Below are 12251 nucleotides of genomic sequence, written 5' to 3' on the forward strand. Positions count from 1 at the left end.
TTTGAAACTGAGGAGGGTTTTGAAACCATGAACAACAACCCCCGAATCTGTGCCTCCTTGCGTTGCCATTGCCGAAGTTAAATGCAAACTCAGTTATGGCTTAACTTCCTGCATTTGCAACTCTGATCTGACTTCAGGACAAATTTTCAACCTTGGGGCTGTTTCAGTCTTTGGTAACAAGATGGAGAAGGGCAAAGTGTATAGAGATTCCATCCAAACAATTCTAGGCCTCTACTGCCTTGTCTGGGGATCCTGGGGAAAAAATGCAATGTGAATTCTGTCACCCACCTACTGTGCCCATCTTCTTCCCTCCCGGTGTCTTTTTTTTTTCCTTCTTCTTCTTTATTAGGATAAGAACATTTAACTTGAGATCTCCCTCCCGGCAAATTTTTAAGTGCATGATTCAGTTTTTGAGTTCAATAGGCACAATGTTGTACTGCAATCTCTGAAACGTACTCATCTTTAACTGAAACTTTATACCCATTGAATAGAAACCTCTCGTTTCCCCCAACTCTCAGCCCCTGACAATCACCATTTTACTCCATTTCTTGAATTTGAAGACATTTCTGAAACTTGGTAGCAATTTAAAAAAAAATGACCCTTAAATTGGGAGAAGGAATTGAGCAGACATTTCTCCCAAGATGACATTAAACTGGTCAAAAAGTGTATGAAAAGATGCTCAACATCACTATTCATCAGGAGATGCAGATCTCCCCCCTTAGTTTCTGAGTCATCTCTAGGCCAAAGGAGGAGGAAGAGAAATATATAAGGGTAACTCCCCGTCCAATGATGCCCTAAGAGCGCATGCGCGTGCGTGAATGTATGGGTTTGAAGGTCAGCAGAGGGAGAGAGTGGGAGGCTGGGGTGGGGCTGGTCAGTGGGTTCCCAGAGACTATGTTATGTGTGGCCTGGGATAAATGCTTTTTAGCCTGCAAGCCAGAGGTTTGAGTTCTGCCTCTGACACCTACTAGCCATGAGAGCTCAGCCAAATCAGAGCTATCTCTTAGTTACAACTTCTTCACCTGTAAGAGGGGGAATAACAACAATGCCTTCCCTACGATGATCATGTGGTTTCACAAATACAGTAGGGAGGTCAGAAAATGCAGGGGACAATATGGCCCATTATAAACAGCAATAATGTAAAAGTTAAATCCACCTTGGTAGAAAACATGACAGGAAACCAGGGGCTGGGGCAAACTGGAAAGTGCATGCCCCAACATAAAGCATTTTAAATTCAATTTGAAACAGGCTTATCAATGTATATCTGGGAGCCAAATATGGTTCATTGCCCCCCAACTTTTTATAGGAAAATGCCTGGCCCTGAAAATGAGGCTGTGGTTGTTCCATTACTAGTCTCTCATCCAGGAAAAGTTCCAGCTCAGACATTCCAGACTTGTCCAAAGGTGCCTGGCCTAAATCAGAGCCTGCTCAGGAACCTGACTGCTTGTATGTCCAGTAGAGTAGAGGCCCTCCCTCATGGATACCAACAAAGAACTGCTGATTCATGGCTGGAAACAATGTCTATTTCCAGATGCTTCCATAGTTTCCTTCTGCTGCGGTGCCTCTTCTGTCTCCCTCCTCCCTCTCACTCTTGCTGCCAGCCCAAATCCAAGGACGGCCAGGAGAGCTGGCAAGGCTGCTTGGCTGACATCTCAGTAGTCGTGAACCAAGTGTTGCTCTGTCCCCTTTGGTCTCCTTCCACCTGCTCTCCTGACCACCCTGTATGATTAGGCTTTTGGGAGAGAGGCTTGCCCCTCCTTAGTCCTAGTTCTTGAGAAGCAGGACTGGGGTCTTGTAACAGCAGACTGATGACCCGTGGAACAGATCAGGAGCAAATTAGGTGGAATTTCTTGCTTGTCTCTGGGGAAGCCTTTACCCTAGAGGTTACAGACTGAAAATAGCCATTGACTCGTGCTGATCCTCCCTAGAGGTCAGGGGCTTCTTCCCACCCTGATTGATCCTCCAATGTTAGGACAAGAGAGAGAGAAGAGAAGAGAAGAGAAGAGAAGAGAAGAGAAGAGAAGAGAAGGGGAGGGGAGGGGGAGGGGAGGGAAGGGGAGGGGAGGGAAGGGAGAGAAGAGAAGAGAAGAGAAGAGAAGAGAAGAGAAGAGAAGAGAAGAGAAGAGAAGAGGAGGGGAGGGGAAGGGAGGGGAGAGAAGGGAGGGAAGGGAAGGGATGAGAAAGAAGAGAAGAGAAAGGAGAGAAGAGAAGAAAAGAGAAGAGATGAGAAGGGAAGAGGAGGGGAGGGGAGGGAAGGGAAGGGCAGGGAAGAGCAGGGAAGGGAGAGAAGAGAAGAGAAGAGAAGAGAAGAGAAGAGAAGAGAAGAGAAGAGAAGAGAAGAGAGGGGAGGGGAGGGGAAGGCAGGGAAGGGGAAGGGAGGGGAGGGAAGGGAAGGGAAGGGAGGGAAGGGAAGGGAAGGGAAGGGAAGGGAAGGGAAGAGGGATGCTTTAGGTTTTACACTTTGACATCAATCACAGCATTGTGTTTCATGGTTTGGGTGAGACACGAATTATCTTGTACCTGGTTTCCACTTCCTATTTCTCCCGGAAGCCCTGAGGGCCAGAGACGGGCCTGGCTGAGATGGATGCTTTTCCATATCAAGTTGGTGGTCCACATCCCTACACACACAGACCTCATGCAGGGTATTTACCAGGGCAGATTAGGAAAAAGAATAGGCTGAGTCCTCAGGCTCTGGGGATTTCTTCCAGACTACCAAGGGACACTCACTCTATCCACTCCCTCCTCCAGGGTCAGGGTCAGACTTACTCCTTTCCTTGACAATCCCCAGGGTGCTTCAGAGTTGGTCTCTCTGTGCAGTCCCATTATTTACACAAGGGACTCTGTCAAATCCCCTCTTATGCAAAGTTGTGCAAAGTGCACACCTATCGCCCCTTCCTAGGAAATTCTCATTCAGTTGTTGAGAGTGCATTTTTTTCAAAATGTCCTCTGGTGGCTCCAACCGGAGCTCCTGGCTGAGCATCACTGCTCTGATGAATGGAGAAGAAGACAGGTGAGACCCTGGTGCCCTCTCGCACTTCCTGAGCTCCAGGAGGCAGGGGAACCACGACTTCCAAACACGCTGTAGTCATCAGAAGCTCGTGCCGTGTACTTCAAGAGACTTTTAGCGTAGCGATTGTCCAACAGAGGTATAACCCAAATAACCAAATATGCCCACCGAATCCCCATTTCCTGTGGAAATCGTGAGTGGGGAAAGGGAGACAAGAGCACTCAACCAGGACATCTGAGTCCCCATCTGGTCGTGTCACCACGACTCCGGTGACCTTGAGCCAGGCAGGTAGGTGAACCCTTTTCTAATCTTACTTTTGTCACCAGTAACAAGATGGGAGTTGCGGGGGGGGCGGCACCTGGGTGGCTCAGTCAGTTCAGCATCGGACTTTGGCTCAGGTCATGATCCTGCAGTTCAGGAGTTCAAGCCCTGTGCTGACAGCTCAGAGCCTGGAGCCTGCTTCAGATTCTGTGTCTCCCTCTCTCTCTGCCCCGCCCCCACTCATGCTCTGTCTCTCCCCAAAATAAATAAACACTAAAAAAATTTTTTTTGTAAAATACGGAGTTGGGATACATAATAAGTTCCCTACTAATATCAAAATTGTGTCGTTAGAATATGCAGGGAAATAGTAAGTGCTAGCAGAGCACCCGAGTCCCCAGAATTAGGCATGGGGCTAATGGGTTGTGGAACCCATGCCCTGGCATTCTCATCAAGGCCCAGTCCCAAATCTGGGGACTCCAGGTAGGGGCTAAACAAAACCTGTTGCTGAAACTCCTGGCCGAGAGAGGTTCTTTTCCCTCGCAAAAGATTCTGCAAAACAAAAAATCGGGGGGCGGGGGGGGAAGTGGAGACAAATAGCTTTATTTGAAGTAGAATCCTGAATCTAAAGAGAATGTTTTCAAAGATTTCTACGATGCATCAGCAGCTCCTTAAAGTAACAGCAAACAGTTTAGATCCATTATTTAGTTTCCGTGGAAAATAAACAGGGTCGAGGAGAATAGTAATAGTGGATTTAGCTCTCTGTCCCCATTCATCTTCTGTGCCCATGCATTTTTAAGACAGGAAAGCATTTTCCCAATTATAGCTGGAACAGGAAGGAGGGGAGGGAGGTAAGCTGGCTTGCTAGATGCCTCTCTTATGTCCTCAGGGCCCAAGGTCAGAACGGATGTGCCACTGGGGGGAGAGTAGCTGAGCACTGGCTTCAGGGTCAAGGGGATACTTGGTCCACTCCAAGCCAGGCCAACCCCTGACCAGGAAGGAGACCCTAGAGGTTTAGGAGCCCACTTTGGCTATGCTGTTGCAGCAGAAATGTTTAGAACAGAGCACCTCCACCCCCAGGCTCTGTGTTCGATGCCCTGCCACTCGCTCTATCCATTCCCTCGCTGGGGTCAGACGTCATTCCTTTCTAGGACCTTCCTTGTCAATCCTCAGGGTGCTTCAGAGGGGTCTAAATCTGCCTATTCAGAAATTCTGCTCCGTGGCCCCGCCGCCCAGCCCAGGGACCTCACTCTGCCCCGTCATATCTTGTGCAGAAAATCCTGCAGTTGCCTCCTGGAAAGTAGAGTGGGGAGACGATAAGAGTTTTTGCTTTCTCGTTCGCTGGGACAGATGCTGGGGCTCTGAAATGTGGGCTCTCGCTGTCTGACCACACTTCCTCACTTAAGAAATGACTTCACAAACCCAAAATAGCAGAAGCCAAGAAACAAAACGTGGTGAGCTTCTGAGGTTCAGGCACCGAGAGCCATGGAGAAATGAAAACAAAAGGTAAGAGGAGTATCTCCCCTCAGATATTCAAGGTGGGGCTGGAGTCTTCTCGCGGGGCTGTGACAGGGTGAGGTGGCCCCCTGGATGGCTCCCTTCTAACGAGGCGGCCGGGAAACTCGACTGAATGTTCCCAATATCCTGCCGTAGTCCTTTTATGAGAGCATTTTGAGTATGTCAGGTTTCACATGGGGTGGATTTGCCGTTTCTGCTTGAGATTCTTCTGTGACCAGGGCACAAGGCATCCAGAATTCCAGAATTCCAAAAGTCGTCCCATCCTCTGGGGCCAGAGGGCTGCACTATCCCTTGTCCGCGGACATTAACCCCGGGAGAGGGAACCGAAGCAGGCCAGCTCCAATCTCCCCCATCTCACCTTTCAGACTAAATTCGTGTCTAGCAATTACCGCCTGTGATTCTGAGCGGTAATACATAGTTATCAGCGAGCACTCATCAGAGAGGTTAGCAGAGCAGGGCTTCCCACGGTAGTCTCAGAGAAGAGCCTTCATTATGTTTTTGCTGAGTTTCTTCGCCCTGTGGCTGTTTATAGAGTTATCTCCTCTCAGCATGACTGTTCTGCTCTCCCCAGTCCTGATTATGGACCATTTCGCCTTCCTCCCCCTGGAAGCAGGGAAGAATTCACAAGAGCAGACTTCTGCCCCCCGGAAGAGGAACCACTAAGGCCTGTGGCACATTTTCCGAGTCCTTCACTCTTCCTTTCTCCTCCCAGGCTCACCAGCCTGTGTAGCCGGAGTCCTTACCATTTAAGGTCTCAGCTGAATGGCCCTCGGACATATCCTTAGTCACACTGGGGCTCAACTTCCTCTTCTGTAAAATAGGAATCAGTAATACCAACCTCCTAGAGCTTTTGTGAGGCTGAAAATAAATAACAAGATTAAAGCAATTAACATGTAGAAACTAAAGAGGATGTATGGTAGAGTTTGATCTGTACCCGCGATGGCCTTATTTTAATACGTGTGAGTTTTGAGTATTGAGCAAAGACGACTTTTCTCTCCTCAGCTTCTGTCTCTATTTCCCTTTCCCCAAATCAACCTCTACAGGGAGGAGATGGTCGTCAGAATCCCCACAGAATCCCCCCACCCCAAGCCCAATTTTACCAGCCTGAGGGAGTCCCACATTAACAGAAACAGAAGTTTCTTGTGTCTAACCTTTTTAGCTGCCCTGGGAGGAAGAGGTTATTACTCCTCTTTTACTATGATCCTTTTTTTTTTTAATGTTTATTTATTTTTTGGGGGGGGTGGTAGGGGCAGAGAGAGAGAGACGGAGACCTAGAACTGAAGCAGGCTCCAGGCTCTGAACTGTCAGCACAGAGCCCCACTCGGGGCTTGAACTCACGAGCCAAACCGTGAGATCATGACCTGAGCTGAAGTCAGATGCCCAACCGACTGAGTCACCCAGGTGGCCCCCCTCCCCATTTTTTTCTCTCTCTCTCTTTTACTATGATTCTTAAAAGCTTGGCCTGGCTCAGCAACTCGCCCTGGGATGCGTACGTCGTCACAGGGGTGGGTCGGAGGAGATGGCGCGTGCGGAGTGTCTGGCTCGTGCTGGCACATGCCATCTCAGGGATCGATCTTTCCCCTCCCCTTGTCCCCTCTCAGGTGGCACCTCACTGTGTGGAAGCGGGTCCTGCCAATATCGTATCCGCCTCATCTCCGGCTCTGCACCCCTCACGCCTCTTGCTGCAGCCATAGGGAGCTTCTCACCGGTATCCAAGCGCTGCCCTTTAACAGCCAAGCAGGCTTTGTCCGGGCAATCTTCCCCCTGCCCCCCAGCAAACTTCGCCACTCGCCGTTTTCTAAAAATTCCGCCAATAAGAAACTTGCCTGATTTCCCGAGAATGCTGGTCATTATCTTCCCCTGCTCCAACAACAACTGGCCATTTCATATCTCTGATTACAACTTCTCTTTTTATTTGACTTTCTCCCGCTAACTTCAAAATATCGTGTGCCAGAGTTTGTCCATTTCTGTATTCCCGGCATCTAGCAGAAGGGCCGCACATAGTAGGCGTTTCATAAATAGTTAAGTGAATCGAGGAGGCTGTAGAACAAAACTGTGGACTCCCGTGATTTATCGGTCCTGGGCTGACTCGCTCGAACACGGACAAAGAAGGCTGAACTGCGGGAGTGATAGCAATCGAGAACCTGGAAAGAAGCACGCCTAAAATTAAGGCCCTGCCTAGAGACTTACCAGCCCAGGGCAGTGTCCGAGCAGGAGGCATTTCCATTCTTTCCAGCTCCCTGGAAACTCTGGCCACCCCTCTGTAGCGAAAAAGAATGGAGTGCCGCCCCAGCCAATAACAGAGAAGTCTGTGGCATCCCCATTGGCCAACTCAGCCTGAAGACAGCAGCACAGAGCCTGAGAGCAGAAAGGTGAACTCTTCCAGGCCTGACACTGTGATCGAATAGTATTGCGGGCACTTCCAGGAGGCACTTTGAATGGTAGTCCTGGCCCAGTTTGCATGCAGCTGCAGAGAGCTGTGTGAGTTCCAGGAGAAGGCATTGGCATAAACGCACCCAACTTCCACTCTTCTTTTTCTCTTCTTTGTACGTTTTCCAGGACGGGGCCAGGCAGTCACCTGACTAGATGCTCACAACTGCCCAGCTGCATTGCCCAAAGCCAGACCAAGAAAGAGGGGGGAATTCTTAAAAGGCCAGGAGAAGGAAGATGGAGGAGAGTCGGCTCAATAAACAACACATCGGGGACGTATGCACATGACAAAAACCGGGGGCTGAGTCTAAACGGAGGAGAGCGATCTAAACTGGTAGTCTGGGGGACGCCTGAGGGGCTCAATTGTTTAAGCGTCTGACTTCGGCTCAGGTCATGATCTCACGGTTCGTGGGTTCAAGCCCCGTGTCAGGCTCTGTGTTGACAGCTCGGAGCCTGAAGGCTGCTTCAGATTCTGTGTCTCCCTCTCTCTCTGCCCCTCCCCCACTTGTGCCCTCTCTCTCTCTCTCTCTCTCTCTCTCAAAAATAAAAACCTTAAACCAATAGCCTGGGAGATAGCATCCCTGCCGATAAGCCAGGGACTGACTCACCCCCTCTGAGTGAACCTGAACTTAGCCCGATCCTGGTCTACAAAATCAGGAGAGTACAGTTGCATCATCATAGTGTAAGAAGAAACTCCAGAGATCTGATAGTCTGGAGACCCTAATTTCAAGAACAGGCAACAAAGGCTCAGAGAAGCCAAGTGATTTGCACAGGATCACACAGCCAGTGTGTGACAGAGCTGGGACAAGGACCCACATCTCCTTTCACCCGCAAGTAACACGTTTCCTGTGAACGGCATTGCAGATTCTTAGAAGACAACTCTCTGCCCCCAATAAACGTATAATATCGCTCTGTGTTGAATCTGGTAACTGGAAGGCGTTAAGCACCAGCTCTAAAGCTTCGAGGGCTGCCGAGATAATTCGTCTAAGGTTTGTGCCTATGAATTTGTGTTTGTGGCTCGATGCTGCATTGAACGTGAAAGTCAGGTAGTGTAAGGGAAGTATAACAATCAGATATTTCTTCCCCTGGTCCTGCTCTCTAACCCCAAACTTGATGAGGTCCCTAAGGATTTTTTTTTTTCCACCGTGCTTTCATTCCTGAAGCTTCCATGATTTGATTTCCCATCAGCTCCTGCCCCGACCGTCCTGGTTTTCACACACCGGCATGCCCACCCACACTCACCAAACAGAAATAATTTTATCAAGTGGCCGTGCTGCAGATTGCCTCTCAACAGCTGGGCTCAGGAAAAGCTCTGGGGATGAGTTCGGATCAGGAGTTATCTTCCCTGACACGCTGTTTCTGGATTTGCATACACATGGGTTGGATGTTTTAATTAGCACTGTCAGCTGGTCTGGTCACAGCTCCCCACCAACTGCTTTGCTTCTTAGGTGAGTGGCCGAAAGCTGTTGTGCTGACAGGTTGAGTGCTCTGGTTTCTAGAAAAAGAAAACAGACACCTGGGTGTCTGCCTCCTATTTGTTCATTCATGTTCAACCACGTTTTATCGAGGCTCTATTAAGTGTCAGGCACTCAGCTGCAATGAGGGGATTCTAGGAGCGTCAGACATGACTCGTCCTCATAAACAGACACACCTGAGGGACACTAAATGGACATGTTATAAACAGATAATGGACGGTACAGGTGGATCCTTGAGGATACAGAGATGCACAAGGTGTGATGAAAGACCAGAAGGGGAACATTTTACCCAGGCTTGGGTTTGTGGTAGGAGGGGGCCAAGGAGCGGTTTCCATTGCTGAGAATCTGGGAAGGCTTCCTGGAGGAAGAGAAGCTAATAAGAAACAAGGTGGGGTTGGCAGCTGGAAGTAGTGTTGACGAGTGTTTGGGGGTGGAGAAAGGGAACGGGAGGAGGTGCAGGCAGGGGACGCATACTTGACATTCATCTAGCAGCTCACAGTCTCTTGCTTCACAGGCATGGAGCAGCCTCATGAAGTGCACACGGGAGATGCCAGGCCCTCTTGGATCTACCAGTGGTCCCCCCATTACCAGCCCAGTGGTCCACCTTTCCTCTCCCTCCTGCTCCTGCACAGGCTGCTTTCCCCACACCCATCTTCTCTCGGCCTCCAGGATCTCGTTCATTCCTGTCTTCCCCATAGCTCTCTGGCTTTCCCTTTCAATCTCCACAATAGCAGATCGGCGTCAGCATCGGCCCCAAGTGTTCCCTTCCCTGGGGAGGTACCCTCGGACCTCCATGCGCATTGCCATCACTACAGGTGCACCCACAAACCCAGGCAGCTCCTGCCTTTCCCCGGAGGCGTGGTCATCGACCCCTACCTGACCAAGCAGACACGTCTACTGAATATGTAGCAAGCACCTCATCAAATATGTCCAGAGGTGAACTCGCCATCTTTCCACCAGATCTTTTCCAGCTGCAGTGTTGGTGTCAGGGAAACTAGATCTCATTCTCACTCTGCCTTACCCCCCGAATCCTTCTTCTGCCCCCAGACCTCATCTATAAACTGTCTTTTCTTATTCAGGGCCATCTTCTAGATCAGCTCCTCTCACTCTGCCCACCCACCAGCTGCCCCCATCATAAGAACTTGCACAGAGGTTTACCACGGTACTCTCTCCCCCAGGCTCTTTTTTCCAATTTCACAGGAAATCCCTCCTCTCCCCCCCCCCAAAAAAATTCTCCATTGTCTCAGGATAAAAATCCAAATTTTTAGCTAGGCACGTATGACCCTTTATACCATTCTCCAGCCTTACCATTTTGCCCATAGACAGTGCACTGGGGCGTGTGGTGCCCTTCCAAACTCCCAACCTGTCTTCTCGGCTTGAAATTCTTCCCCTGCCCCAGGCTGAGTTGGAGCTCCTTCTATATGTGCTCATTACAACGTTTAACATTCCATATGGCAGTGACCTGTCTCCCTAATCAGACTAAGCATCTTAGGGGTGGGATATTTGTCCCATTCACAGTCGTATCCCCGAAGCCTGGCACTATTAACTGATACAGGGAAGGAATACGCATGCGCACGCGCACACACGGCAGTTAATTTGCATTGAATCCTTCCTCTCGCCAACTCGCAGGTATTTGAGACCTTATTCAAATGTCACCTCTTCTGTGAACACTTCCTTAATTCCACCAGGCATCCACAGATGTTTTCCAGGTCTCTATTATTCCACTTGTTACACTGCATTATTATCCCCTTTTTTAATTCATCTACCACCAGAGTTCCTAAAGGGTAGAGAATAGCACCCCCCCCCCCCCAACACTGTGCCTGGTTCAAGGTTGAGACTCAAACATTATGTGATGACTGAATGAACCATCAGGTCACATGGAGGAAAACTGGGGTTTGGGGGAGAACATTGGTACATTGCGACTCAAACTCTTGGCTCTGGGTTCATGGATTTTTCCTTTAAAGACAAAACTAGCATCTCCGATCCCACCACACAGCTCCAGCTCTCCACAAGGCATCACTCTTTTTCGCGGGTGGCAGAACCTTCCGGGAGTTCACATCCCACTGCACGTAGGGCAGCCAGCCGTCCGCAGTGGGGGCCACCAGGTACTGAGAGCCCTCACAGTTGTGCGGCAAGTTAAGTTTTCCAAGTTATTCTTGGGAAACAGTGAGCCTCCCAACAGATACACGGAGCCACAGCCTGAGCTCCTAATATTGAGTCGTAGCTGCATTGGACTCCAGCTCTGCCATTCGCCAGAACGTGACTTTGAGCAGGTCACACCTTACACCCGAATTTTCTCCAAGATAGGGATGAGTATAACGACCCTTCACAATTGTGCAGAAAATAGGTAACAGTATCAGTGCTGTATACATTTTTCATGTACCTTGTTATTGAATCTCTGTAAATATATCGACATAGCAGGAGCCCAATAAATGCTCACCATGAGTGGCGTCAAGCTATGCTTGGTCTGTACAACAATCTGTTCTCTTTACAATAATTTTTCTGAGCCCTGAATCCTCCTTAGCCCTCTGTGTTGACCTCCTAGACCTTGAGAGCGCATGGGAAGAAGAATTCTAATTCAAAAAAAATTTTTAACGTTTATTTTTGAGAGAGATGGGGAGGGCGAGTAGGGGCAGAGAGAGAGGGAGACACAGAATCCAAAGCAGCTCCAGGCTCTGAGCTGTCAGCACAGAGCCCGATGCGGGGCTCGAACTCACAAACCGTGAGATCATGACCTGAGCCGAAGTCGGACACTTAACCAAGCCACCCTGCCCCAGAAGAATTCTAATTCAAAAAAGAAAAGAATTACACCGTCCTCTGATATGTTGTAGATCCACCAAGGTTGTGTTTTGCATAGCTTCTGTGATCCTTATTGTGATCATTTTTTACAAGATGCTTTGATAAACTCCAGGGGAAAAAAGGCATGCAGAGGAATCCTAGAGTAATGGTAGAAACCTATAGAAGAGGTATCCCCTGAAGGCTCAAGGCATTTTCCCAAATGGGCCCATGTGCACTGCATGTTTTTTTTTTAATGTTTTTAAGTGTTTATTTTTGAGAGAGAGACAGAACATGAGTGGGGGAAAGGCAGAAAGAGAAGGAGACACAGAAGCCAAAGCAGGCTCCAGGCTCTGAGCTGTCAGCACAGAGCCCGACACGGGGCTCAAACCCACGGACTGCGAGATCATGACCTGAGCCGAAGTTGGACGCTCAACCGAATGAATCACCCAGGTGCCCCTCCATGGTTTTCATGCTCCTCTGAAAGAAAGGGTAAGTCCGCTTCTGGTATTCAAAATCCAGCCAAACGGTGTAAGCATCCAGGAACATGTTATGTCTATTTCTGGGAATTCCCAAAGGCTTAGTCACCCCAACTTTTATATCTCTCACATGATAAAACAAATATCTCCAACCCATGTGCCAAAGGTCCTTGAAGGATGTGGATTATGGCGGGCAGTTTCAAATTTGACCATACATTGAGTGTCGTCTCTCACCTAAAAAAAAAAAAAAAAAAAAAAAAAAGAGTGTTTTGTAAATACACCTACCTTTTTTTTAAATTTCAAGTGTAT

General features: G+C 49.0%; 1 long non-coding RNA gene across 1 annotated transcript; it reads right to left on the reverse strand.

Annotated features, from left to right (window-relative positions):
- Positions 1-6615: 6615 nt before the first annotated feature.
- On the reverse strand, positions 6616-10231 carry LOC113593154 (uncharacterized). The gene is made up of 3 exons (XR_003413204.2): positions 9997-10231; positions 8456-8708; positions 6616-6927 (listed from the first exon to the last, which is right to left on the reverse strand). It is a non-coding gene; the product is annotated as an uncharacterized LOC113593154 (long non-coding RNA).
- Between the last annotated feature and the right edge of the window lie 2020 nt (positions 10232-12251).

This window comes from Acinonyx jubatus, chromosome D1, assembly GCF_027475565.1.
Source record: "Acinonyx jubatus isolate Ajub_Pintada_27869175 chromosome D1, VMU_Ajub_asm_v1.0, whole genome shotgun sequence".
Lineage (NCBI taxonomy): Eukaryota > Metazoa > Chordata > Mammalia > Carnivora > Felidae > Acinonyx > Acinonyx jubatus.